Source organism: Meriones unguiculatus, chromosome 1 (assembly GCF_030254825.1).
Source record: "Meriones unguiculatus strain TT.TT164.6M chromosome 1, Bangor_MerUng_6.1, whole genome shotgun sequence".
In the NCBI taxonomy this organism is placed as follows: Eukaryota; Metazoa; Chordata; class Mammalia; order Rodentia; family Muridae; genus Meriones; species Meriones unguiculatus.
This window is the reverse complement of record NC_083349.1, coordinates 20,876,595-20,899,682: the sequence shown is the minus strand read 5'-3', so window position 1 is coordinate 20,899,682 and position 23,088 is coordinate 20,876,595. Positions and strand designations below refer to the sequence as shown.

Sequence of the window (23,088 nt, the reverse complement as noted above, 5' to 3'; positions counted from 1 at the left end):
TGAAGTGAGGTAAGGGAGCGTGGATAAGACCAACACACATTAAATACATGTATGAAATTGGCAAAAAAAAAATTTAAAACATTTATAAAAGAAGAATTAATAATTCAAACTTTACACAATGACTACTACAAAGCATAAGAGGAGAGAGCACACCCTAATTCACTGTGGGAGGCTCTCAGTAAAAATACTGGTATCAACAGCAGAAAAAAATAAAGTAGATAAGTTTTGTGAAGAACCCTGGTATCAAAACCAGATGCTACACTAAACCAAGAGAGGAATGAATTCCCTGAAGGGAAATTCTTGAAAATATTCACAAATGCGGCTGGGGCTACAGCTCAATTGGTAGAGCGCTTACCTAGCGTTCACAAGCCCTCAGTTCCCTTCCCAACACTGCACAAATAAAGCATAGTGGTGGGCACCTGTAATCACAGCACTTGAAAGGTGGAGGCAGGAGGATCACAAGTTCAGAATCACCTTTAGCTGCCTAGTGAGTTCAAAGTCAGCCCAGGATACCTGAAACCACATCTCTCTGTCTCTCTCTCCATCTGTCTCTGTCTCTCTCACACACACAACAAAATATTTATATATAAATATATATTAGCAACTATAATTCAGCCATATATGAAAATAAATATACACCTATAACCGGGGGAGCTTATTCCAGGATGCAAAGCTGGTTTAATATTTTGTTTAATTCTGAAAAAAAAAACAAAAACAAAAACAAAAAAACCAAAAACCATCTAACAAAATTCAGCACTTATCTGTAGCAAAAACTCTCCTAAAAATAAGATGGGAACTTCCTCAATTCAGTGTCCACCAGGAAACCCATCAACTAACAGTCATTAGAAAGTGAAGGAATAACTTCTTTCTTGGAAATGTGTGTGTCCTCAGTATAGGGTAAAGCTGTCACTGGGAGTGCAACAAGACAAAAACATTAAAACCAACCTAGAAGCCAGCTGTCCCTGATTCTCAATTATTTAAAAAAAAAAAAAAAAAACAAACCTATAAAAATCAAGAATCCTCCAGAAACAATACAACAGTCACAGAGATCACAAGATATAAGATGAGCAGTCAGGGCCAGCAAGATGGCTCAACGGGGAAAGGAGCTTGCTGCCAAGCCTCAAGACCTGAGTTCAACCCCTGTGTCCTGCGTGGTTGAAGGAGAGAACTGATTCTTCCAGACTGACTTCTCACCTCCATATGCACACATATACCGCACCACATGAACACTAAAATGAAATTCATTTTTTGTTTTTTGTTTTGTTTTCAAGACAGATTCCTCTGTGTAGTCTTGGCTGTCCCAGACTCGCTTTGTAGAATAGGCTGGCCTTGAACTCACTGAGATCTGCCTGCCTCTGCCTCTCCAAGTGCTGGATTACAGGTGTGCGCCACTGCGCCCGGCTGAAAATGAGATTCTTAGATATAAATACAATGAAACATGTCTAGGATGTGCGCTTTGACTCTACACAATGATGAAAAAGCACATATTATTTTTTAAGGATTTATTTATTTTTACTTTATGTGTATGGCTGTTCTGTGCACATACATGTATGTGCACCATGTGTGTGCAGTGCCCTCATTAGTCAGAAGAGAGCATCAGATGCCCTGGAACTGGAGATAAAGACAGGTGGGTGCTGGGAGTTGAACGTAGGTCCTCTGACACAGCAGACAGTGCTCTTAAATGCTGAACCATCTCTCTAGCACACACGTGTGTGTGCGTGTGCATGTGTGTGTGTATGTGTGTGCCTGCGCATGTGTGTGTGTGTGTGTGTGTGTGTGTGTGTGTGTGCGCGCGCGCGCGTGCACTCCTGGCTGGTTCCCAGCAAGGGCACAGACAGATCGGTGAGACAGGATCATTTACAGCAAACAATGAAGGAGGAGCTGAACTTCCACAGGAAAAATAAGATATCTCAAACGAGCATGCCTTACACATAATTTCATGAAAATGTATGATGGCTTTCCATAAGGACCATGAGACTATGAAGCTTTCAGAAAAACTAGAACGAAATCTTCAGGGTGTAGGTGAGGCAGCACCTGCTAGGACTCCCGCAAAGAGTGCAGTGCAGGGATGCAGTGGCCTAGGCAGGACCACAGGGGAATCAGAGCCTCTCGTTCTGTCAGTCCTGATGAGGGGACAAAGACACAAACCACAGTGAACATTTGCAAACCACACACTTGGTGCTGCAGAGCACAGAGCACTCAACACTCAGCAGTGAATCCCAAACCACGATGATCCAGGTCAGATGTGGGCAGAGCACACAGGGGAATATGTAACCCAGGAAGAAACATAGACTATTCACCTCCAGCCATAAAAGGTGCAAACGCCACCTCCGGGAAGATTATGGATGGAGCCAGCATCAGCACCAGAGACACCTGCACAGCTCCTCATAGCACTGCACAGTGAGTTACGGGACCAGCTTCATCAGCTGATAAAGAAAATGTGACAGGTACACAATGGTGTATTATTCAGCTGCAAGAGAAGATGAAAGATCTTTTGTAGAAGAAAATAGGTGTGATTGGAGATTATAGGAAGTAAAATAACCCAGACTCAGAAAGACACTGGCTCTTTTTCTCACACAGGGGAATCCTAGAAAGACTCTCTAAGAAAATGAAGGAGAATAGTGGGGGTGGAAGAGGAGAGGGGTGTGGGGTAAAGTATGGTCAAAATGAATCACAGAATTGAATGAGGCATCGTTATGAAGCCCATCACCCACTATGAATATACGCTGGTAAAATGCCCTTACAGCCAGAATGATAATTAAAATCAGCTATGACTTGACTCCTACCAGGACAGCTAAAATACAAAATATTAATGCCGTCTGTTGTCAAGAAGGTGGAAGAAGCTGGATGGAGCTAGATCATGCAGTCATTGCTGGTGGGGAAATTAAATGGTGGAGCTGGTCCAGAAAATGGTGCAATCGTTTCTCTCTATATTTAATGTAAGTTTTGTTTGGGGTTTGGGGTGATATTTTTTTGTTTGTTTGCTGGGTTGCTTGCCTTTGAACAATTTGTATTTACTTTTATTTTACATGTATGGGTGTTTTGTCTGCCTATCTATCTGTGTAGTACATCCATGCAGAGCCCATGAAGGCCAGAAGAGGGAGTCAGTTCCCCTGGAACTGGATACAGATGGTGATGAGCTGCCACGTGGGTGCTGAGAACTGACCCCAGGTACTGTGTAAGAGCAGCCAGTGCTGCTGAGCCATCTCCCCAGCTCCCCTTGCTTGCTTACTTTTTTTGAGGCAATGTCTCATGTATCACAGTCTGATCTCAAATTCACCATGTAGCAGAGGTTAACTTAGAACTCTTGATGCTCCTGCCTCTACCTCCCAAGTGCTGGGATCACAGATGTGACCTCAAGCAGAGCTTTGTTGCCTCTGACACCCCATTCAAACAGAGCACAGGGGGTCCTTCACAGCAGTGTTCCAGGGTGTCTGCATGAAAAGGAAGAAGTGGCCCAGGGACATAGCTCTGCAGCAGCGTGCCTGACTAGCAAGGGCTCAATGCCCAACACCAAAAAGAGCTGCTAGAAAAACCTCACCTTGGGCTGGAGAGATTACTCAGAGGTTAAGAGCACTGGCTGTTCCTCCAAAGGTTCTGAGTTCAATTCCCAGCAACCACATGGTGGCTCATAACCATCTATATGAGATCTGGTGCCCTCTTCTTGCCTTCAGGCACACATGCAGGCAGAATAGTGTATACATAATAAATAAATAAGAAAGAAAGAAAGAAAGAAAGAAAGAAAGAAAGAAAGAAAGAAAGAAAGAAAGAAAGAAAGAAAGAAAGAAAGGGAGAGAGAAAGAAAAGAAAGACCTCACGTTGGTGGTAGCACAGCTTCCTACCCAACAGGCGTAGGAAAGGGAAGGCAAACTGAGATCAAGATTACAGAAAGAACAGAAACAATATGGTCAGAGCAAAATCCCTCCAGCCTAGATCAGAGAAGCCACAGAGGGTCAAGGAGGCAAAGTTACTTATCTGAAGAGTGTGGCAGCTGGAGAGCCTTTGTCTGCTGAAGGAAAGCATGGGGGCCAGGGTATCCAATGATCAAAAAAAAAAAAAAAAAGCTTGATGTAACCATACTAGGAAAGAGGGAGAGAGCAGGGGTGTCCGAGCCACTTGAAATGAGCATGCCTCTAGACAGAAAACGAAGTCACAAAATCAGTTCTCAGCACCCACACTAGGCAGTTCACAACCACAGCCACCTGTAAACTATAGATAGCTCCAACCCCTCTGGCCTCCATGGGCCCTGAACTCATCTGCACGCACAGACACAGAGACATAATTTTAAATTTTTTTTTTGTAAAACACCCTGGGAAGACCTCTAATGAGTTTCAGTCTACCCTAGGATAGAAATTAACACTTCCCAACTTGTCCCCAGGGTACCCTGGTCCCAAACCTGATACCACAAGAAACCTGCAGTCTCAATGTCTCTTGAGAATGTCCCTGCAGAAGCTGAGGAAACCCCAGCTGTTCAGGAGCAGGTACAGTGAATCCTAGAGAAGAGGGTTAATCCTCAAAGGGAAATGTCCAGGCCCTCAGTCAGTGTCACTCACCATACTAATCGAATAAATGGCAAAGGGGTATTTACCATCTCAAAGGCAGCAGAAAAGCCATTTGACAGGATCCAACACCCTACAAACTTCCTCAGCCCAGTACTGGGTTATTGCAAAGCCAAACCCACAAAGTGAGGAACAACACCACCCCTCCAATCAGGGCCAACCAATGTCCATTCTCAACACTGAAATCCAGCCCTGTTCTGGAGGTCAGCGAGGCAATGTGGCAAAGAAATGGGAAGGGTGGGGAGAGGCTCATGGGTCCCAGCAGCCAGAGCTGCTGAGGGAGGAGCCACTGTTTTCCGTGTTCACCCTTTACTGGTTCCCATGCTCCTGTAGGCAGCTCCATGTCTGGGAACACAGGCACCCTGTTTAAATTCAGTGGGTCACAAAAGGAAACCAAGTCATGAAAGTTGGAGGGAGACTTGGCTTGAGGAGCAGGGATAGAGGTGGGGTGAGGTGGGAAGAAGAGTCGGTGAGGAGGTGTGACCGAAGGTGTTATGCACATGTGTGAAATTGGCAAAGAACAAATTAAAATTTGATTTTTTTTTCAAAAAGGTGGATATTAAGGCTGATGCCATGCGGCCCAGACAGGCAGAGTAAGCCTGAGACAAGACCCAGTCCAGTGCCACACAGGCCCGGGCAGTCAGACCATGCCCAAGATGACCCCAGGCACCCAGAGATCACAGGAGCCACCAAGATGAGCAAGTAAGTGGTGGAGAGATGAAAGAGAAGCAGACGGGTGTGGGCACAATGAAGAGAAGTGGAACTGGACACTAGAGGGTAGTGAGGAACAGCCTGATGTATGTAGCTGGTGATGTTACCTAAGGCCATGGTGAGGTCCTAGCCTGTGCTGCTACTGAGAGCCATGTCTGGGCCCCAGGGCCCTGCAGCAGCAGGGATCTGTTACCACCAAAGGCCGGGCAGATGTCCCTGTTCTGGGCTGCCACCGAAGGCACCGTTGATGCCTGATGGCTGTTCAGAGCTTACCCCACCTCTCATCTGGGCATCCTGGGCTAGCTGGCCCCAGGGTCCTGAGTACAGGAGACCTGTCCGTGTCCTTCACCAGCTGCAGCACTCAGGAGAGTGGGTCCTGCACCTAGCCGGGGCAGCACAGTAGAGCTGACCCTGCTCGTAGGGGCATGGGCGAGCCAGCCACAAAGGTACAAACGTGAGAGCTGGTCTTGCCATTTGTCTCCAGAGTGGTGGCATGGGCGAGGGAAAGATGCTAGAGAATTCGAAGGGGCTGGTTCTGCAGAGCCAAAGCTAACAGATCTCCATGACACAGGGCAGCAACAGAGCAGAGAGGAGTCCCAAATGGGGATCTAGTATTGATAGTGTAGCAGCCAGAGGCATTCTGCTACAGAACCAGACCAATGACTCATTGTAAGGAGCATCTGCAAGTAAAGAAGTGTGGACAAAAAGGTATTCTGTGTGACATACTTAAATACACTACAGCTTCCACGACAAGATTTTTTTTTTCTTTTTTGGGGATGGAGGTTGGAAGGAATAGGGAGATGAGTAGGATTGGGGTGCATGATGTGAAATTCACCAAGAATCAATAAAAAGTTAAATTTTTAAAAAGTTGGGTATTTGAGATCCCATTTTCCTAGGTCTAGACTTGAATACAAAACCACTAATAACTAAAGAATAATGGAAACACAGTATTTTTTAAACTTCCAAATATATGTATGCATTTAACTTTTAAACATTTTAAAGACTTATTTATGTGTATGGGTGTTTTTGCTTGCATGTATGTATATGCACCACGTGCGTGGCTGGTACCCACGGAAGGCACTGGATCCCCTGGAACCGGAATTATAGAATGTTGTAAGCTGACTCATGGGTGCTGTGAACCAAACCCTGGTTTTATGGAAGAGCATCCAGAACTCTTAACCACCGAGGCATCATTCCGTGTACTAAAATACATATTTAATTGACGTCATCTTAGTTAGAGGTTAATGTTTCTCCCAGAAACCACAGCTTGCCAAAATCCCCAGCACTGGGTGAGGGCTGCCATCTTCTCTTCCAGTTATTGGTTAGAGATGTTCCAGAGACACCCTCTACTAACAATGCAAGCTACTGCCATTGCTCTTGGTTACGCACCAGCACCCAGGAGTAAGACCCTTTTGCTAAAGACAATACATGCTTTGGAAGTGAGCTGGCACCAAACTAGAAGCTTCCTCCCTGCTAGAGAGCTTTTGTAGCAAGCTATAAAGGTACTGTACAGGCTGCTGAGAGAGAAAGTAATCAGCAGTCTTACCCAGCTATGAACTCTTCAGGCTACAATAATGACTGTCATGGCAGTGACTGTCATGGTTACGAGTGCTATAGAGACATGAATGTTATAGAGTAACCTTTCTGCTTGGATTTAAGATTCACTCTACAGTAGGAAACACATACTTGATACTGCAAATCTTGCCAAGAATCCTTGATGAAGAGATCACAGGCCCCAGGGAGAGAACCTACTACTATTATTTTGCTAAATAGAGATAATCTCAAACTTCCCTCTAATTACATATTTGTATACCCATAGATTAGACCAGCTCCCAGCCCTATCAGAGAAGCGTTTTTTTGTTTGTTTGTTTGTTTGTTTGTTTGTTTTTTCCTGTGGACAGCAGTCAATAGAGACTTCCAGTTTGTCAAAGTGCAGAAAATAAACGTCTGTGGACTGCTCAGCCCCAAATGGGACATCAGTGTCATAAACCCTACCACCATGGCCAGGAAATATTGTGGAAGAAGGTAAGAAAGAATGCTCCTCTGACTAACAGCAGGTGTTCACTGACTATACCCAGCAAAACTGTCCTTTAGAAGTGAAAAGGAGGCAGAGGCTTTTCCCAGCAAGCAAAAGCATGTGAGAGGTTTTGTTTGTTTGTTTGTTTGTTTGTTTGTGTTTTTACCACTGGCTTACAAGAAAGGCTAAAGGGAGTTCTCCAAGTTTTAAAAGGCAATACCACAACAGAAAAAATGAAACTCACGGGTGAGAAATAAAACACAGCACTGCTGTAGTGGCGGTGGAAAGCCATGCCTATTCATACAATGAGCATTAAAAGGCAAAAAGATGGCTAAAAGGTGCTTAGTGGGAGGTGTAAATTGTGACAATGGTCGCAAATCAAACGCGGGAGAACTTAAAGTGTTTAATGCAACTTAACTTGCCAGCTTAAAAAAAAATGTTGTTAGATATTTTCCATAAGCCTCAGTCATAAGTATGTGACTCCAGAATTTGTAATGTGGTTATGCCTTTGGGAAGAAAGGCTGGAGAGATGGCTCAGCAGTTAAGAGCACTAGCTGCTTTTCCAGGTAGCCCAGCTTCAGTTCCCAGAACCTCCCCATGGCAACTCACAACCACCCATGACTCTAGTTCCAGGGGATCTGATGGCCTCTTATGCCCTCCCAGGCATGCACATGGTACATATACATACATGCAGACCAAGCACCCTTCACATAAAATAAAATACATAAATCTAAAGAAAAAAGAAGAAAGTTCCGGGGCTGGAGATGGCTCAGGAGTGGTTACAAATGCTTGCTGTTCTTGCCTGAATTGCACATGGCCTTGGGGTGTCTAAGAAGGGCTAGAGGATAGGCACTAGAAGGCTAGGAAGGAGACCCCATCTATGTAGCCACCTATAGCTGTACAGAAGCCATCATATCCTGAGTACAGGACTTACAAAGCGGCCGTTTTAGGGTCTTCTGTGCTCCTATAAGTAAACCTAATAAATTCATTGTTAGGATAAACCCTGATGGAACGGAACTTTGGTTTGTCATTGGGACCTTGGGGACAGGAAGTAGATGTCACCTAGTCAGCTCCCCAGTGGAGAAAATTCTTGCAACATCCATGTCTCTCTTTGAAAATTGCCCAATTGTTCTGCTTGCCTCTTCCAGACATCCAGAGACTCCATCAGGCCTCCTCCATTCGGCAGCCTGGAAGGTGCCTCCACCTTTCTAGACTCTGAAACTCTCTCTTCAGATGAGAACCGCTCGGTGCCCATTTAGAACTCCCAATCAAATTTCCAATACATCTTGAGTGGTGAAAAAAAGAGACATTAATTGTTCACAATTCCCACATGACAAACCTAACTTTCAAATCCAGGTCCTGTTCTTGAAGTTGGGGCCATGCTCATTCCGGGGCTTCTTAATGTGTGGTCCAGGGAACACGAAGGGTTCCCCATGGCCCTAATAAACTGTGTTCATAATGATATTAAGATATCATTAACTCAATGATATTCTGACTCTCCATGTACGGTGGACTGCACCAGAGGCTGTGGGAGCAAGACTGAGACAGCGGGCTTCAGAGCCTAGATGCAAGGCCAGCTCTGTCTGCACAGGCAGGCCACACAGATGCTCCTGTAAGTGTTGGTTTCATTTTGGAAAATACTTGGTGTTCTAGTTTGCTTCCTGTTGCTGTGATTTAAAAAAATGACTGACAGCAACTTGGGGTCGAAAGGGTTTATTTAGCGTACAGTCTACAGTTCATCATGAAGGGAAGTGAGGGCAGGAACTCAACAAGGCAGAAACCCAGAAGCAGGGGCTGAAGCAGAGGCCATGGGGGAATGCTGCTTACCGGCTTGCTCCTGCTGGCTTGCTCAGCCTGCTTCTTATATATCCCTGAACCACCTGCTCAGGTGTGGCACCTCCCCCAGTGGGCTGAGACCCCCCACATCGATCACTGATCAAGAAAGTCCCCCACAGACTTGCCCACAGGCCAATCTGATGGAAACAATTCCTGGGTCAATGTTCCTTCTTCCCAGGTGTGTCAAGTTGACAAGAAAACTATGACAGTTGTGTTGGGGCCACAAGATGCCTGGAGTGCAAAGGATCCTGTCACCAAGCAGAATAACCTGAACTTGACCCCCAGGACCCACACGGTAGAATGCAAACACCAACTCCAGCAGGCTGTCCTATGACCTCCATATACATTCATGCACACACACACACACACACACAAACACACGCACACACACAATAACTTACGCTATTAACTGCTAAAATAAAATTTAAAAATATTTAAAGAAATAGATTTCGTTTGTTTGGAATTACTATGCTGTGGGAAATAGTTGTGTTAACAGCTAATAACTTTAAAATTACTATTGTAAAACCATATTAATAAATAATTGAACTTCTCTTTTACAATTTCCTTTTAACTCTTTGGCAAGGCCAAGAAGGGAAACCCAAGGGCTTGCATGCACTCTACCTTGGGGCTGTACCCACAACACCCTCTCTTTGTCCAGGGGTAGGAATTTAACTCGGGCCTTGCCCACGCTAAGCAAATGTTCTGTCACTAAGCTATACCCCCAGGCCTCTCCTTCCATTTCTGACAGGACTATCTGTAGACAGACACACAGACACAAACACTCTTTGGGTCCCTGAATCCTGTTGTAAGAGGTCAAAAGGGCCACGAGACCCCAAGTCCCTTGGCCCTAAGTTCGAGAATCACAATATTTCCCTCAAATTAGTAACTGACAAGCAAGCCAGCATGTCTCCCCAGCAAATGACCTACAGTGAGGAAGGCACTGGCATGCGGCTCCTCATGATGTGGTGGTGGCTGCCTGGCACCACCCCAGCCATATGATTTTCATCAGATCATATTGTCTGCCTCCATCTACTTCCCCAAAGAGGGAAGGGGTCCTGGAGCCTGCCCTCTTGGGGCTGGGATGAAGATGGTGTCATACTGAGCAACCAAGGGCTCCCCACACAATATCATGATTACCCTCCCAGCGTGGCCACTAGGAAGGCCCAGGAAGGAGAGAGAAATGGAGGGAGACAACCTTTGACCTGAGACAACCCTGCCTACCCTAAGGAGCAGGAGTGGGGGAGGGCAGCACCTTGTGAAACCAGGTCTGTAAGGGTTCATATTGTCAGCTTGGCGGGATCTAGAACCATCTAAGCACGCCTCTCTGAGAGTTTCACAGTTGGGTTAGTGGAAATGGGAGGACCCACCCTGAGTGTAGGTAGCATCACTCTGTGGGCTGGAGTCCTGCACTGAAGAGAAACGAGGAAGCAAGCTGAGCACCAGAGTTCATCTGTCTGCTTTCTGACTGATGCGACCAGCTGCCTCACATGCTTGCTACCATGCCTTCTCTGCTGTGATGGCTGAAACTGTGAGCAGAGCAAGCTTATTGTTCCTTAACTTGCTTTGTCAGGTGTTTTTGTCTCAGCAATGAGAGGAGTAACTAATGGAGTGTCCTAGTTAAGCCTGCCCAAGCCAAGCTAAGGGTGAAGCTATCTACAAGAAGCTATCTCCCTGCTACTGAAGCCAGTCTGGAAGCCATTATATGGGTTCAGCGGCCCCTGTACTTTGAAATACACACCTCAACCCTTTCATCCAAACCCTCCTATGTCCCCCAAACCTTGTCAAAAGCAAGTCATCATCTCAAAAGGAACAGAAAAGACAAGAGGAGGATACATCCCAGGCCAGACAGAAAACCCACATCCACCCAGCATGAGCCACTTACAGCCAGGGGGCTGAGACATTCCCATCAGGACCCCCAAAGACTCAGAACAAACAAAAGGTAGGTGTTTCTGTTGCTTTGGCAAGGGGCTGTCCCTGAATTCCAGATTCCAGAAGTCGGTGGGATTTCTGCCTCTCCCCTCAAGGAACTCTAGAAACAGGAGTGAGCCATTTGTCCTTGTGTGTAGAAAATTATTAACAGCAAACCTAGGCCCCACTAGGACTCCAGGAATGTCCCTCTCAGCTGCATGTGGACTCTGTGTTTGTTTTCAATAGAAAATACAGCGTTTACCCACGGCCACTCACCCCCATGCCCTCCTGCACCCAGCTTCAATAAACATCCTGGAAATGCCAACCTGAGTTGCACAATGCCTCCTGTGAGGAAACCAGTCACTCCCAGGCCCAGAGGGTCCAGCTGCTGGGTCTCTGAGGCTTCTGAGGGCAAATGTTGTTAAAATTCCTTCCTTGGGGAATTTTGTGAACAATGTCCACCCTCTTAAGGTCCTAATGACAACCCAAAGTTCAAGTCTACCAAAATATACCCCAAAGAACCAATGAGTTTACTGGGCTCACTTACACAGCCTGGGACTGGCAGGAGCATGGGGGAACCTCAGGATGGCCATACTGGTGGCCTTCACCCAGCAGAGATGGTAGCTTCCTCACAGCTGTGCATATCAAGCCCCCTTTGCCTCTCCTGACCTATATTTTCTAGCTCCTCCCTGAGACACCTAAGCAAAAGCAATTAGGGCAGAATTGGCTGGGAGTCAATCGACAATCCAGTGAGCCTCATACCCTCCCTCTGTGATGGTTTGAATGAAAATGGCCACCATAAGCTCATAAGGAGTGGCACATTTGAGAGGTGTGGCCTTGTAGTAGGTGTGGCCTTGTAGGAAGAAGTTTGTCACGGGGGGCGGGAGGGTAGGCTTTAGGGTTTCAGAAGCTCAAGCCGGGCCCAGTGTCACCCTCTGTTCCTGCTGCCTGCCTATCTATCTGTAGAACTCCTACAGATAGCTACCTCTCCTAGCTTCCTCTCCAGCACCATGTCTTGCCTGCAGGCCAACATGCTTTCCACCATGATAATAAGGGATTAAGCCTGTGAACCATAAGCCAGCCCCAACTAAATTCTTTCCTTTATAAGAGTCATGGTATCTCTTCCCAGCAATAGAAACCCTAACTAAGACACCCCCCTTCTAAGCTGGAATGTCAACAGCCCACAAGCCCCATCCTGGTGGGCACTCACAAGCTGGCCCAGCTGGTCTCATAAGGATTGTAGCAGGCTGGCTGGAAGAGCACCGGCTAGAAGGGTTCACTGAGCGACATTTGAGAAAGATGAAGTCTGGAATCTGGATGCCTGGCAATGGGCACTTTATCTATAGGGTACTGACGCCAGGTGCAGCAGATAGACAGGGCAGATCCTGATGGCTTGCCAGGCCCCACTGCTGGGACTTGAGAAGGTGTGTGGTGGGGGTGGAGGGGGCGCTGACACACAGAGGAACCTTCCATAACTATGGAAAGAATGATGTCTGTTATTGAGGTAGGGAGCCCCTAATGGGAGCACCTAGGTCCTGCTTGTTCTGGGGTACCATTGGAATGGCCCCCGTGTCCCTTTCTGCGCATCTCTCTCCCCACAGAAGTGACCTGAGATTGGACTGCCCACAGAGCTGAGGCTCTAAGCTCACATGTCACCTGTGAAGCTGGACAGCACAAGCTCAAGCTCTGTATCCAGAATTCCAGCTGTTTCTCAATCCTGCAAAGTTTGGAGCTGGACACCCCAAACCTCCAAGGCGATAATGAGGCTCCACTCAGCTCATTATGTGCATGTGCAAAGCTCACTAGTTAGATACTCTGTCACTGCCTTTACTTAGGTGTCACGTTACCCCGATGAACCTTGTGCAAGTGAAATGCATTTTGCCAACTTGGGGTCTGGGGAGATGTCTCAGCCTGCAAAGCATCTTGCAAGCATAAGACCCTGAGTTCAATCCCAAAAAGTCACATTACAATGCATGAAACATGTGTGTAATCCCAGCACTGGGAGGTGTAGACAGGAGGATCCCTGGAAGTCTCAAAAGAGTTTCTGAGCATGTTACCTGAGATTGACCTCTGACTCCAAATGTGCGTGTGTGTGTGTGTGTGTGTGTGTGTGTGTGTGTGTGTGTGGTTTTTGTCTTAATCCTGCAAACTAAGGCGGTGAATTTCAGTCTATGGGGACACAGAGTCCTTCTAGAAATAGCTCCTTTTAGAAAAGATCTTTGGAGTGGCTTTTTCCCACTGCCCTTTCCCAAAGGGCCCCACTATCTTACAAATAAAGGACATTCCTAACCCACCGGGGAAAGGTCATCCCCAGGTAGTGGACCTCTGGGCACCAAAGGGCTGATTTGGTAATGGCCCTCACCAAAACACCATGCTGCCCATATCTTCTCAGGAGAGCCCAGTTCCATCACTTTCCCTCTCTCTGTATCTAAATGTCTGCTGTGTCTTTATGGTACCTAGTCAGCCATGATCAGCAGACATTGTCCTGCTGTCTCAATCTACAAGTGACTTTCACAGACTGTGACTAAGGTCACAGGAAATCTTTAAAACATCCATTTATATACATTTCTTTCTTTCTTTTTCTTGCTGAGGAGTTGCTAGGTTAATTAATAAAAGACCCAGGAGCATCAAACATATTACATTAGATGAAAATTCTCTGGAGGAAATAGCCACCTAAAGAATAAAGGGAGCAGGAATGGGGATGTGGCTCCATGGGAAAGTGATTGCCTGTAACCCCCAGTGAGGGTCTGGGGCATGGCTCAGTGGGAGAGCACCTACCTAGAATCCCCCAGTGAGGGGCTAGGGACATGGCTCAGTGAAACACTTGCTCAGCACCATTGAGGACCTAAGTACAAATCCTCAGTTCCTTCCAAAATGTTAAGGAACACCAATAGCTCCATAAAACTCAACCATTTCTCTTAGCGGAGTGGGGACTGAGCTCTGGTGGTCTCTGATAGAGTACAATGCTTGGGTGCTATGAAAGAGTTAGCCAGCAATCATTCCCAATTATCAATAACCACAACACCAAAGATAAACCGGCATCCGCCGAGAACACGGAAACTAGGAAGAAAGATTTAGATAAAGGCTCACAATGTATGAGGAGTCTAAGAGTTAACAGCAGAATTGTGAGATGGCACAGCAGGTTCGCCACGCGATTTGCTCCACCTTTGCCAGGTATAGGAATGCCTCAAAAGAAAATAGTCAGAAAATGGAAGATACAATATGTCAGTTTAAAAATGATGCTTTTAGGGAAGAATGAAAAAAAGAAAAAAACAAGGAGGAAAGGGGGAAAATGCTTTTTAGAGAGACCCGCACCAGCCCAGCAGGGCCACTGTAAGTGTGCAAAGATTATATCCTTAATGGATGCACCTGGGGGGATTCTCCCAGGTGGTGGCCTGAAGGTAAGCATTGCACGACTTGCTCCAACAGTCTTCCCTACCAAAAACTTGGAAGGTTCTCAAAGTGGATTCTTGGAACTCCTGCAGGCAGAATCCCGGGGCACTCCGCAGCAGAAAGGGGCCCTCCGGCCCTCCTGTCCTCCTGCCCTCCTGCAGTCCATCATGTTGAATCTGTGGACCCAGCCAGGGCGTCTATCAACCCCATGGCCCCACAGAGCTCAGGAATGGGGCCGGGACAAGCACACCCAACAACATCCCCTGTGCTTGTTGTCCTCTGCCTGGAGGAGACGTCTGGCAGCCAATCAGAGAGCTTTCTGCTTACTGCTACTACCCATGGACCCCCACAGCCTCCAAAGGCTTCTAAGAGCTTAATCTCCCAGGAAATTCTGTATGCTGCAGCTGGCCTGTCCCTAGGACCAGGCATCAGAGTAACCCAGGTTGCTGACCTTGAACTCTGGGTACCAAAGGGACGCATCATGCCCCTTCCTGATGAAGACTAGGACATCCTCTTGATTCGGAGGACGGTTCCCGTTGGAGGCAACCTGTGAGCCAGACAACCTCATTGTTCCTACTGGAGCCCAGAGTGGACCCCGTGATCCATGTCTAACGGCTCCGAGAATCTGCTTTCAACGATGATAGAAATGCACATCCTATCAAGTTGCCTGCTCAGAAACTTAGGCTTTTCTCCCACTGACTTGATTTCACACCACAGGAACAAGACAACTAATTTTCTGCCACGTTCTGGTGGCACTTCCTGCTGGGTGAAGTGTGTTTAGCTCTGGCAGGGTGTGGGAATGTGGGCTGAGCTCCCTGGGGCTGCCCAAAGTACAGATGGGGGTTCCTCCTTCAGTACATGTAGGAACCATGGGCAAGGGGCACACCGCCCCAGAGCCACAGGCTATGGGCCTGAAATAGGAAACAGAAGTCAGCTCACCCTCTAGCCTCCCCGGGGGAGGGGCGGTTTGGGGACACCAGACAGCAAGAGCATAGTGAAGCTACCTAGGAAAGGACAGTGTAAAGATAGCTGACCCTGTCCGATCCACAGCTGCTGAGTGCCACGCTCTACCCCAGGCCCAGGTAACATACAGTCATCATCAGCTGTGGCACGACCCTGCCCAAGGCAGGGGATGCAGTGGTCCTATTCTTCTGGGTGGTTGTATGGTCCCCTTTCACGACAATCAGGCGCTTCTCTGTGTTCTACAGACATATGTTACCATCCTCTGTCCCCACCACCAGCCCAGAAAGCCCCAAGAGCAGCAACCTGCATCCAGCTCCAGGCCTGACATGCAACGGCAGACCTCCAGATAAGATATGCTCAGCTTGTTTTAACGAAATAACCCAGAAAACAGGGCCAAATATGCCCAGCTCATCTCTGGTCCACGGATGACAACAGACCTCCCGCTGGGGTGTGCCGGTTAGATTCTGTGCCCATACCAAATGTCATAAGGTTAGGAGGGGACTCTAAGCTCCTGGCCCATCTCTTCACCCGTTCACATTCTTCCCACTTCTGAATACCAGTGCCCAGGTGAAAGGCTTACATGTGCCAAAGAGAAAAAAAGATAAGCCTGTGTATGGGTGCCCATTTCTGTGCTGACCAAGAGGGTCAGAAAAGTAACAAGAGGTTTGGGGGTCCCGAGCATGAGCCTCCTCAGTGTTACTGTGACCCCTGTGGGAGTCACAGTCATGGTGAAGCTCCTGAAGAGGTCAAAAATGCCAATTTGAACAGGCTGTTATGGCTGATCTCCCTGATGCCCTAAGCAGCCACTGAGGCTGCAAGCCCTGCAGTGCCAGGAAAGGGGTCAACAGAGACAGGGGGGTGGCCTTGTTTGGGGAATCCATGACATGTGCAGAGTTCCTCAGCCCTCACAGCAGCTTTGCCCCCACAAAGTTCATTGTGGACAAGTCCCTGTTGCTCCTTGGAGCCTGTAGAGACCCCAGAATCCTATTGTTGAGAACTCTTAAGTATTTAAAAAAAAAAAAAAAGGCACAAATGTCATAGACCTGGCTTCCTCTGGGGCTCCATCTCTAGAGCTTTCCTGAAGATGGGGCAATTCCCAGCATGCTCTTCTGTCACACTTTCTTCCTCATGGGGGAAGAGAAAGCTCTATGCTATCCCCGGCTCCTTCACAGGGTCCAGCTGAAACTCCTCACATCTCAACACCCATGCCATGACCCAGTATTCTATATTACACCTCAATGCCCAGGCCTGGAGCAAGCAGCCTCCTCATGATCATGGCTGTGCATGCAATCTGGAGGTGGGTTCAACAAATGAATGAGGACTTGACTACAAACAAGTCACTTTTTTTTTTTTTTCCTGAGAAATCACTTGAGTTACGAGGCAGAGATTCCCTGTCTGTCCCGGCTTGCCAAGGGCTGTGGGCAGGATCCCTGGGAAGCACCTTCACCTGCATTCCAGGCTCCTGACACGTGGGCCCGAAGACACCCAGCTGGCCACTTAGATCCTCCTTCTTGGAAAAATTCCTAGCACAAACAATGAGCTCCATTTCCTTGAAAACGCTGCACCCCTGGCAGCTGTGATTTCCGGCCGCTATGAAGCCAGCTCTGTTCTTCTTGACCACCTCACGGATAGGTGACTTCTCCATCTCACCCTCCCTTCCAGGCTACCACTATTCTCCCCCATCCATCATCACCGTCTTTCTCAGCTCGCTTCAACTGCAGCAATAGAAGGTTCCAGTCTCCATCAGACTCAGCCTGGGATCACCTACAAGTGGTTGGAATGTTTCCAATCCAGGCACCTCCAGGGGCCGTTACGGACGTGTCACTCGCTAGCCACCCTGCAGGGACCTGGGTCAAGGCTGTGCCTGCAGCTGAAAACCCACCTGCTAAACCTCCCCTAGCTAGATCAGCAAGGTCCAGGGTTCAATCCCAGTTAGAGGTCGCAAGCCCCTCCCCAACCCAGACTTCCAAAATTATCCCTGCATGCTGAAGCTCAGCTTAATTAGCTGGTTGACCTCATTAACGTTCAAACTTCAGTTCAGGAAGAAAAAAAAAAAAAAAAGAGGTCACACACCTACCTAATTTACTCCCTCCAATTTCCACGTGGAAACCACTAATTTCGGACGTCCTCTGAAGGCTTCCGGGACTGTGCCTACACTACAAGCCATCTGTAAGCCATCGTGAAAGCCCCTGAGACCTCCCCCCTGGCACCTGTTGACCCAAGGTACCTTCTCAGATAGAACAGCCCACACCCCTTTTAAAAGCTCGGCCATCAAAAAATTGTCACTAGAATAAGCCTCTCCCTCACTAGACTACTCCCCAGCCCCCAAAACCTCGAAGTGCCCCCACACGCTTGGAGCGAAACAGCTAGAATGCTTCCTATTCTGCAAATGGGTGAGGAAGCGCATGGAAGCCCACCCTATCTGTCCTCCAGCTGCAGTTTGCAAGGCGACTCTGGCAGCCTCTGAACGGGGAAGGCAAGTGTCCGTGGATACCCTCACCCTCAACGACGGGTCAGAGGTTAAGGCTGACTCACCCTACACACCCCATCGATGAGGTCCTGCGGATGCCACACACCCTGGGAACCCAGGAGGAGAAGTCCCGTGCGAGCACAGCATCCTGGCAACGAAATCCACCACAGGTCCTGCAAGCACCCTCTGCGCCCAAGACGAAGTTTACAGGATGATATCACCGGGTCGCAGCTGCTGGCTGGTTTCCTCAGAGGCCCCCAGTCCAGGGGGCGAGGGTGTGGTCTAGGTCTGCGTCTTCTGGAGCCTTCCCAGTAGTCGGGTACCCAGGGCTGCGCGGCCAGGCCGCCCCGGGAAGGCGCCTGGGGCCCCGGGCGCGCGGGAGAAGCTGCCCGCTGTGGTGGAGAAGGGATGCCCGGGCGAAAGTTGCCAGGGAAACTTGAGTAACTCGAGCACCGGTGCCAGCCTCCTGCATAATTCACAGGCAGCGACGGGCGGACGCGGGGGCCTCTCCCCTGCGCCTGCCGGGTCCCCACACTCCTAATAGTGAGCGTGGCGGGCAGGGATCGGGCACCCGAAGGGGGATCCGTGCGACCCTAGACCTCACGGAACGAGCTTTCGCTGCGGCAATCGTGCGTAAGACCAGTGACTGGGGAGCGTCCGAGAGAGCTCCGCGGGTCTCTAGGGACAGCCAGATCAGGGCGCGGGTCCCCGCCCAGCGCGCCCCCTGGCGGCCCTGCGGCGGTTTCTCTGTTGGGCTTTGCTGGCCCAAGTCCCCAGGAAACAGGCGATTACAGGACAGGAGATCCCGGACATGGAATAGGGGAATGGGGGCTGATCCACCTGCGCTGACCTGGGGAAGGAGTCAGCGCTCAAAGAAGCAGAAGTCCACAGGCTCAGGGGACAAAGAGCTCTGAGATCTACACCCAGGTCGCTTCCAAGGCTCTTGTAACTGGTCCCTGCCTAGGAAAGGGGTCGTGGGGGAAGGGGTGCCCCTAAGAAATGCAAGCCCCACCTGCACGCGCGCATCTCTCTTTCCCAGCTCTCATCCTCAGCCTCTATGGGTTCGGGTCCGCGCTGAACCTGTCCCCGCAGCTTCTGGAATATAGAGGCACACACATGCCTCAAGAGCCAGGTTGGGTGCCCGAAGGCCGCCCACTATCCTTCCCCGCCCGTGCGCCTCACCTGGCTCCAGCGTCGGGGGCGGGTCCAAACCCCGGGGAAGATCTGAAATCGCGAACCTGCCTCAGCTGGGAGGACTGAACCGCACCGCGCCCAGCGGGGCGGGAGATTTGGGGGTGCAGAGCGCAGCCCCGCCCCGCTCTGCGCCGCGGGCGACCTGGGGGCTCCCGGGCAAAATGCGACCGCGGGCACTTAGCGGCGTGGGGGAGGGGTCCTCTCGCGGGAGACCCGCCCCTGCCGCACCTGTCCTAGTCTCACGGTGGCCGGTGGCCGTGGTGGCGCAGAGTGTGGGGTCTGTTGTAGCAACCCAGGGAGACGCCGGGCGCCCCGCCCCGGGCTGCGTGGCTTCGCGCGCCACCCCCTCCCAGACCAGAAAGTCTCTCCGGTTGGTAGAGCCCAGCCCCTTTCCGCAAGATTATCCCGGCCGCAACCCTGAGCATGTTAATAGGATTGGGAAAACGAGGACCAAGGCTAGAAAAACGTTAGCAGCGCGCTTGAAAACTTTGTACCTGGGTAGCACGCCTGCGTCTGCCTCCCAGACCACCAGGGTAGAAGCACCTTCCGCCCAGGGGAGGAGACCGGGCGGGGCTGGTAGGGAAGAAGAGCCAACTGCTAGGTGAAGCCCTCCCTGGGGACGTCTGGGGTTTGTATTATCCACAGTGGTAGACCTTCCTTCAGCCCAGAGGGAGCCCCAGGCCCCCAGCTCCACACCCCAGCAACATGCCCAATCTGCTGAGGGACCATGGCTAATAATTTCCAAAGACCTTAATAATTTACTGATAGCTCTCCACCCTGCACAAGCTGAGTATCTCTGGGCTGGGTATTGGGGGAAGGAGGGGATTTGTATTTTTCAATATTTTGGAAAAGGAGTTTACTGTCCCAGAAATCTACAGTTTAAAAAGGCGGGGGGGGGGGGGGCTGGGAGGGGGCAGGGAGGACAGAGGTCGGATTTTGGGTCCAGGCTGTGATTCAGAACCATGACGTTAGGCAGGTCCCAATCTGTACCTTCCTCAGAAAGAATGGAGCCATGAACGAAGTGAGTCTTGTTGGATACGCCTGAGAGATTCCCATGGACAGGTGAGTTCAACATACCAAGAGCAAAGTTAAATATTTGATCTGGGTACTTTTTTTTTTCTCCTTGAATAATTGGCCCACATTTCAAAGAAGTCCTTAAGCACTTGAGTTTTGTTTTGTTTTGTTTTTAAAGAAGAAGAAAAGAGTTGTATTGGAGCCTATTTCAGGACACACATGGAGTAATATGGTACTTCCTGGGGAGAGCAGCCAGCTGCAAACTACAGCCCTTCTCTGCTTCCTTGGATATAAGAGTGATAACGTATTTGTTGAGTGAAGAAATCAGGCATCCACTAGTAATCCCTCAGACAGAAAGAAAAGAAGCCCTGGCCTGATGGCACGGACTGATTTCCTGAAAGAGAACCTTAGGCTGTTCTTTGGGCTCCTTGCAAGCAATGGGCCCTGGCTCCACCTCCCCCTAACTTCATTAGTCCTGACCCCAGAGAGTGTATGTCGCAGAAATAAAAATGGATTGTTGGCCCCAGACACCGAGCTGGAAGAGAGTGCCAAGATACCCTGCTCCTGCCAGACGCCAACCCCCAAGTGCTTGCCTGTCCCAGCCTCACTATTGCAGCCTGTGCCGCAGACAATTAGGGAAGCAGTGGGGCAGAAGTCAGTCTTGACCTTTCTGCTTTCCGCATGGAAGGCTCAAGTGCCAACACCATCAAGAAAGGCTTCCCTGGGAACTCCAGTTCCCACCAGCCCATCACTGGGGCGAGTGTGCCCTGACTCACCCATCCCCACAAACCCACTGCCTACCCCACAAACATCCCTTGCTCTGCTTGCTGCTTGGAGTCTTCAGTTTGGCATTTTAAGGACAGGATCCTGCCTGTGCCCCAGTTTCTTTGTGTCCCTGTATCCAGTGCAGCCTTGTCCTCTGCTCAAGCCACATCCTTGAATCTGATTCCTAACATGGAAAGGTCTAGGATGAGGAAACAACAGTGAGAGCCTGAGGTGGTATCACACACACACAGACACACACACACACACACACCCTCACCCTATCTGTCTCTGAGCCCAATGTGAGCTTTCAAAGGTCCCTAAACTGCCACTCATTTGAGTCAGGGCCTCTCCAGGTGTTCTTATTTCTGGCAAGCCTGCAACTGCACACATTTTTTTTTTCCAGTGTAGAAAAGGGGGCATCGCTTTTTGTGCTGCTGAGTTTCTGAGCCCCCTGGTTTGGTTTTGCATGCTGGCTGCATGTGTGATGACGCAGAAAAGAAGAATGGGATGACCTTGCAGAAAGAGACTCTGCCTCCCATCTGAGAGCTGGTCCTTTCTTCTTGCAAACCCTGGACCAAACACCCACCCATCCCAATACTCACAATCCTCATGTCAGAATTTCTCTAAAAGGGGTGCAGAAGAATTAGAGAATTAGAAGCCAAGACTTCACACCGTGCTGTGGGGATTCCAGCCAGAACTGACTTTTTGGCCCTGGGAGAGCCATTATCAATTATTGTGGCTAACATTAGCCCTATGCTCACTGCACTCAGCAGCTCCTGGAGAACCCCCAGAAGCTCTGGGGGTTTAGGCTGAGGGGGACAGGATGTCTCTAGGCTACCTTAGGGGAATGGCCTGGCCCCGTCCTTTTGGCTAGCAGGAGGAACACTGAGGACTGAGGATGGGAGGCACACACAGTAAATGCAGGCAAGATGTGGTGTACAGAGGGGAGGGCAGGCATGCCCTGGTAAAGGCAGCTGCTGTGGGCAGCACATCTGTCCCCGCCCGGTCCCTGCCAGATTGCCTGTGCTTCTGCAATGTTTTACACTTGGTTGCTCTCTTGTTCCCTGGAGCCACACACTTGGAAGCGCACTCAGCATCTAGCTTTGAATCCCCCACCTCCTCTGTAGTGCATGCCCCGATAGCCCACCTGTGTTCTAACACACACAGTAGGTACCCTCCACTCACTTTTCATGGGTTCATTTCCCTGTGTTGGTTCTGGAACACCTACAGACACACAGGAGCCAGGGCCTGTTAACAAAAGTAATCGGTAGATGGATGCTGGGCTCATTCTGGGAATCTGACAAGTCCCGTCTGACATGTCTTCCTGGGGATTTGGGGACAGTGGGTAGGAGAGCCCAGCTAGACAGAGGACCTGCTGAGTTCTAGCCCAACTTCAGGGTCATCTCTCAACCCCCATATAATCTCTCTTTCTCTCTCACCTTCCTGCCTCCTGTTGGTGGCATGGCTTAAAGAATGTAGGAGACAACCAGATAGGCTGGTATACACCAGCACTCAGAAGATAGGAGCAGAAAAATCACAAGTGCAAGGCCGGCCTCAGCTAGTGGTGAAGTCCTATCTAAAATGAACAAACAAAAGGGAGTAGATGGGACAGGGGCAGCTTGTAATCAGTGTGGAAGTGGAGTAGACAGTGGCACGAGGCCTCTCAGAGCGGAGGAACAGCCTGCAGAAGCTGCTATGACCTCTTGAGGTGCCTTCGGAGTTTTCCTTGCTAATAGCAGAGACCCAGTCAAGATACTTTTATTGGGTACCTCACCTGCCTCCTCCATGGCAAACAAATAAGTAAAAGCCTTCACATGAAAGGTGGATGGACAGAGTACTTCAGGGCTTCACAGACAAAATCCACCCAGTGTGACTCTGGTTTCCTCTGATACGTGTTTACACACCAGCAAACAAATTAAAGAAGTATGTCTTTTCAAAAAGAATTGTTATACCACAAGCAGGATTATTTGGAGATACGTTAATATTCCAGTTTAAATTATACCAAAACACACCTTATGCTTAAATATGAAATGCTATATTGGTACAATTCGATGCAGAAACAAGTGTAAGGGCCCTAATACAAGAAGACCTCTACAATACCAGCCAAGGGCAGAAAGAGGGCTCAGTAGGAAAAGGTATTTGTCACAAGCCTGCTGGCCTGAGTCACACCCCTTGAGTCCACATGGTAGAAAAAGAAAATTGACTTCCACAAATTGTCCTCAGACCTCCACATAAGCTCTCTCTCTCTCTCTCTCTCT

At 49.2% G+C, this 23,088-nt stretch overlaps 1 protein-coding gene and 1 long non-coding RNA gene across 10 annotated transcripts in view; one reads left to right on the top strand and one right to left on the bottom strand.

Moving 5' to 3' along the window:
- The window catches only part of Shank2 (SH3 and multiple ankyrin repeat domains 2), a 435,523-nt gene extending 416,286 nt beyond the window's left edge, over positions 1-19,237 (bottom strand). For 3 of the 9 annotated variants that reach the window (XM_060383259.1, XM_060383260.1, XM_060383262.1), the window contains exon 1: positions 17,923-18,703. The gene's annotated coding sequence lies outside the window, so the exon portion shown is untranslated. Of the gene's footprint in view, positions 1-17,922; positions 18,704-19,039 lie in introns of those variants that run through there. The other 6 variants (XM_060383257.1, XM_060383252.1, XM_060383258.1 and 3 more) reach the window with 4 other exon arrangements.
- A 763-nt stretch (positions 19,238-20,000) lies between these two features.
- Positions 20,001-20,589, top strand: LOC132653807 (uncharacterized). Its single transcript, XR_009591660.1, has 2 exons — positions 20,001-20,113; positions 20,244-20,589. It is a non-coding gene; the product is annotated as an uncharacterized LOC132653807 (long non-coding RNA).
- Positions 20,590-23,088: the final 2,499 nt, after the last annotated feature.